The 6,000-nt window shown below is 44.6% G+C and overlaps 1 protein-coding gene across 1 annotated transcript in view; it reads left to right on the top strand.

Annotated features, from left to right (window-relative positions):
• The first annotated feature begins 1,321 nt into the window (after positions 1-1,321).
• Positions 1,322-6,000, top strand: part of LOC141273155 (uncharacterized) — a 36,206-nt gene continuing 31,527 nt past the window's right edge. Inside the window, exon 1 of the mRNA XM_073684644.1 lies at positions 1,322-1,390. The gene's annotated coding sequence lies outside the window, so the exon portion shown is untranslated. The remainder of the gene's footprint in view (positions 1,391-6,000) is intronic.

Genomic DNA, 6,000 nt, shown 5'->3' with positions numbered 1-6,000 from the left:
GTAATGGTGTTGGGTGGCATTTCTTTGGAGGGCCGCACAGCCCTCCATGTGCTCGCCAGAGGTAGCCTGACTGCCATTAGGTACCGAGATGAGATCCTCAGACCCCTTGTCAGACCATATGCTGGTTGGCCCTGGGTTCCTCCTAATGCAGGACAATGCCAGACCTCATGTGGCTGGAGTGTGTCAGCAGTTCCTGCAAGATGAAGGCATTGAAGCTATGGACTGGCCCGCCCGTTGCCCAGACCTGAATCCGATTGAGCACATCTGGGACATCATGTCTCGCTCCATCCACCAATGTCACGTCGCACCACAGACTGTCCAGGAGTTGGCAGATGCTTTAGTCCAGGTCTGGGAGGAGATCCGACAGGAGACCATCCTCAACCTCATCAGGAGCATGCCCAGGAGTTGTAGGGAGGTCATACAGGCACGTGGAGGCCACACAGAATACTCAGCCTCATCAGGAGCATGCCCAGGCGTTGTAGGGAGGTCATACAGGCACGTGGAGGCCACACACAATACTCAGCCTCATCAGGAGCATGCCCAGGCATTGTAGGGAGGTCATACAGGCACGTGGAGGCCACACACAATACTGAGACTCATTTTGACTTGTTTTAAGGACATTACATCAAAGTTGGATCAGCCTGTAGTGTGTTTTCACACTTTAATTTTGGGGGTGACTCCAAATCCAGGCCTCCATTGGTTAATAAATGTGATTTCCATTGATGATTTTTATGTGATTTTGTTGTCAGCACATTCAACTTTGTACAGAACAAAGTATTCAATGAGAAGATTTCATTCATTCAGATCTAGGATGTGTTATTTCAGTGTTCCTTTTATTTTTTTGAGCAGTGTATTTTGCAATGGGCTGCACTAATCCCTGTCTACAGACTGTGTTCTGTCAGTCTCCCTGCTCTTTCAAATCTCTCTCCCTCCCTACACTAAATGCAGAATGTATGTGGGATTTAGCCCTGACAAGGGCTGTCAGTTTGATGGCTCAACACTCCAGGACTCTGATACTCGCCGAGTAACGAGCACATCCGAGCACCGTGATACTCCGGTGATATCCGAGGATCACCGACCAAGTTCACTCATCTCTGTTCTTTAACTCTATCATTTGCAGAGCGCACAGCTTAAAGGGATCGGTGCTTCTGGGACCAAAAAGTTAGATAACTGACACGGGTGTCGGGAAGTTTTTCGATTTCGCCTTACGGCGCGGAGACTTCATGAATACGGCGTCACAGTCACAATAAGAGGCTGATGTAAAAAAAAAGAAAAATGAAAAAGTTCTGACCATGAGTGACATCACGTGACTCCTCCCCCCATGTGACTGATCACATGACTGTGACATCACACAGGTCCTGTCAGCACACAGCGTTGCCCTTCCCTGCAGGTAGGTGAAGTTATGTGTGTGTTCTCCTCACCTTCGGATTATTAACCTCTTCGGGGCCGGTTTTGGGCTGAAAGACGGTGAAAGTTTTCTGTGTGAAATGAGATGTAGCGTTTAACCCCTTCCTGACACTTTGTTTTTGCTCCTCTCATTCTTTCCTCCCCTTCTTCCATAACTTTCTTGCCCCCACCCAAAAATTCCACCATTGTTTTTTTTTGTTTGTTTTTTCCTCCCCTTCTTCCCAGAGCCAGAACTTTGTTATCTTTCCGTCCCTATAACCATACGGCGGATTGTTTTTTTGCGGGACGAGTTGTACTTTGAATGACACCATCCGTATTATCATGTGATGCGCTGGAAAGCGGGAAAAAATTCTAAGTAGCGAAGAGCGCAGTTCCACAATTTTTTTTTATTTTTTATTTACCATGTTCACTATATGGTAAAATTGACTCGGTAATATAATTCTCCAGGTCAGTACGAGTGCGCACATATAAAAAACTAGATGGTGGCCCGATTCTAACGCATCGGGTATTCTAGAATATGCATGCGGCCGACCGGGCGCGACTAATCAGCGAAGCAGTGTTTAAATGGGTTGTGCACTACTTTAAATTAACCCCCCAATGGTTCCCCCCGGGGCCCCTAATGAATTTTGTAATTGCGTCATGTTGTCAATCCTGCTTGTGACAACATCGCTGACCACGCACAGCCAGCACGTAATTCCCCCGGCTGCAGCTGGCTCTTACTTCTTCATACATCACGACTATTTGCGGCTGCAGCCAGGGGTCTCCTGTTCCGCCTACCACGGTGAATGACGGGCTGTGGGCTGGGTTATCCCCCATCGTGTCACACCCAGCATCCACCGCGCGCTCTGTCAATGAATGCGCGTGCGGTGGATGCCGGGTGTGACGGGATGGGGGATAACCTAGCACTCACCGGGGAACGCGAAACAGGAGACCTCTTGGCTGCAGCCGCAAATAGTCGTGACGTAAGCTGAAGCAAGAGCCAGCTGCAGCCGAGGGTCACATGCTGCCTGTGCGCGGTGACCCGAGTATAAGACGACACCCCTAATTTTACAACAAAAAACTGGGAAAATTTATTGACTTGAGTATAAGCCTAGAGTGGGAAATGCAGCAGCTACTGTTAAATTTCTATATCCTGGTATGTATGGCTCCCTCATCCCCTAATTGTGGTTTGTAAGGCTCCGTCATTCCCCTAATCCTGGTTTGTATGGCCCCCTTATCTTGGCTTGTACGGCCCCCTCATCCTGGCTTGTACGGCCCCCTCATCCTGGCTTGTATGGCCCCCTCATCCTGGTTTTGTACGGCAGTGTGTTGTGGTGTCTCCTGTTGCTGACGTTTTCTGTGAGATTCCGCATACTGGGCTTGTGTGGCAGCAGTTTGTTGTGGTGTCTGTTGCTCTCGACGTTGTCGTTTCCTTGCTGCTTTTCTGTCATCCTCAGTGGCGTATTTTCGCTTACGACCCATTGGAAGACAGGAAGCGTAAATCGTGATAACTTGCAGTAAAGAAGTATCTGTTCAGCGTGCTGTGACTGGCAGAACGTGTTCAGTAAACATGACAGGAGTACGTCACACTGTGACTGACAGAACGTGTTCAGTAAACGTGACAGAAGTACGTCACACTGTGACTGACAGAACGTGTTCACTGAACGTGACAGAAGTTCATCACACTCTGAATGACCGTGTTTAGTAAACGTGACTGAACTATGTCGCACTGTGACTGACAGAACATATTCATTAAACGTGACAGAAGTACATCACACACTGACAAAACATGTTCAGTACATCATGGGCAGTTGGTGAGTCACATGACCACATGGGCGGAGTCAGCCCTGATGACTGACTGGCTGCGGCTGGACCAATCAGCGACGCGGGATTTCCTGGACGGACAAACAGACGGGATAAGCCGATTATATAGTAGATGTATAGTTTTTACTTTATTTAAGTAGTAAAAATAATTCAGAAATTTGTAAGAAAGAAAAAAATAATGCTTGTGTCGCCATTTTCCAAGAACCGTAATGTTTTCGGCTTGCCTTTTGCACCTTGAGTCGATGTTTGGAAAACACCCATGGGGTCAAATCATCACTTCACTTGTAGATAAATTCCCAGAGGGGTGCAATTTTCCAAATGGGGTCACTTTAGAAGACATTGTCATGTATTGTGACATGGTCACTGGCGATGTGACCAAATTAAAGACTAAGATATTGGCACGCTCAGGAGTGGCTGTCTGTTAGAGCTCAACAGGTCCACCACTGGGCGTATGCTGGCGACAAACCTCCCCGCTCGCAGATGTTTGACTTATTACATCTAGTCCTAAAGTGGTTGCAGCCAGAGATGTCCACTCTTGCCCAGATCATAGAATCATAGAATCATAGAATGGTAGAGTTGGAAGGGACCTCCTGGGTCATCTGGTCCAACCCCCTGCTCAAAGCAGGATTCACTAAATCATCTCAGACAGATGTCTGTCCAGCCTCTGTTTGAAGACGTCCATTGAAGGGGAACTCACCACCTCTCGTGGCAGCCTGTTCCACTCATTAATCACCCTAACTGTCAAAAAGTTTTTTCTAATATCTAATCTGTGTCTCCTCCCATTTAGTTTCATCCCATTGCTTCTAGTCTTTCCTTGTGCAAATGAGAATAAAGATGATCCTTCTACAATGTGACAGCCCTTGACATATTTGTAGACAGCTATTAAGTCTCCTCTCAGTCTTCTTTTTTGCAAGCTAAACATTCCCAAATCCTGCAACCGTTCCTCATAGGACATGGTTTGCAGACCAGTCACCATTCTGGTCGCTCTTCTCTGAACTTGCTCCAGTTTGTCTATGTCTTTTTTAAAATGTGGTGCCCAAAACTGTACACAGTATTCCAGATGAGGTCTGACCAAAGAGGAGTAAAGACCAATAATGACTTCACGTGATCTAGACTGTATGCTTCTGTTAATACATCCCAGAATTGTATTTGCCTTTTTTGCTGCTGCATCACACTGTTGACTCATGTTCAGTCTATGATCTATTAGTATACCTAAGTCTTTTTCACATGTACTGTTGCTTAGCTCTATTCCTCCCATTCTGTATATGCTTTTTTCATTTTTATTGCCCAGATGTAGTACTTTGCATTTTTCCCTGTTAAAAACCATTCTGTTGGTTGCTGCCCACTGCTCCAGTTTATTTAGGTCTTTTTGAATCCTCTCTCTCTCTTCTCTAGTATTAGCTATCCCTCCTAGCTTTGTGTCATCAGCAAATTTAATCAGTTTACCCTCAATTCCTTCATCTAAATCATTGATGAAGATGTTGAACAATACAGGTCCCAGGACAGAGCCCTGTGGTATCCCACTTGAGACATTCATCCAGCTGGATGTGAAGCCATTTACAACCACCCTTTGAGTCCGATCACTAAGCCAGTTATGAATCCACCTAACAGTTGCCTGGTCCATTGCATACTTGGTCATTTTTTCAATAAGGATGGTGTGAGATACTTTGTCAAATGCTTTGCTGGAGTCAAGATATACTATATCTACAGCATTTCCCTGATCCACCCAGTCAGTGATTCTGTCATAGAAGGAAATTAAGTTAGTCTGACATGACTTGTTAGTTATAAACCCATGCTGACTCTGGTTAATCACTTCATTCTTATCCATGTACTTACATACATGTTGTTTAATAATTTGTTCAAAGATCTTTCCTGGTATAGAAGTCAGACTCACCGGCCTATAGTTCCCTGGGTCCACCTTCTTCCCCTTTTTGAAGATAGGAACAACATTTGCTCTTCTCCAGTCTTCTGGGACTTCTCCTGTTCTCCAAGAATTTTCAAAGATTATGGAGAGTGGTTCTAAAATTTCTTCTACGATCTCCTTCAGTACTCTGGGGTGTAATTCATCTGGACCTGGAGACTTGAACTCATTTATGTTAGCTAAATATTCCCTCACAATCTTTCTGTTTACAGATAACTTGGATTCTTCTATTCCTTTAAAAGGACAGTGAAGATCAGTTGATGTTACATTTTCTTTCTGAGAGAAAACAGATGCAAAATAGGAATTAAAAAGTTTGGCCTTCTCAACATCCTCTCTTACCATTTCTCCATTTTCATCCTGTAAAAATCCTATAGCATCTTTGACTTTTCTTTTACTTTTGACATATCCCCAAAATCCTTTTTTATTGCTTTTGACATCTCTTGCAAGCCTTAATTCATTGTCAGCTTTAGCTAACCTGATACATGCCCTGCAGGATCTGCAGACTGCATTATAATCTTCTTTAGATATGCCTCCCTCTTTCCATTTAATAAACATTTCTTTCTTTCTTTTTAGCATGTGTTTAAGTTCTGTGTTCATCCATCCTGGTTTCCTTAAATGCTTCCCATTCTTCCTACTTTTCGGGATTGTTAACGATTGTGCTTTGAGAATCTCATTTTTAAAAATTTCCCATCCTTCCTGGACATTTTTGTCCTTAAGGACATCCTGCCTTTCTAAAATCTAACCTTGAAGTTTGAGTCTTCACATGTCTTCCTCCTCTAGTTATCCAAAATTCTATAATAGCATGATCGCTGCCTCCTAGGGTCCCAGCCACTTTTACCTCCTCAACCATTTCCTCCTTGTTTATAAGG

This window comes from Phyllobates terribilis, unplaced genomic scaffold (genome assembly GCF_046119375.1).
Source record: "Phyllobates terribilis strain yellow unplaced genomic scaffold, ASM4611937v1 Scaffold_1__5_contigs__length_1240528914, whole genome shotgun sequence".
NCBI classification, from domain to species: domain Eukaryota; kingdom Metazoa; phylum Chordata; class Amphibia; order Anura; family Dendrobatidae; genus Phyllobates; species Phyllobates terribilis.
Note: the sequence above shows the minus strand (reverse complement) of the source record. Positions and strands in the feature narration are given on the sequence as shown.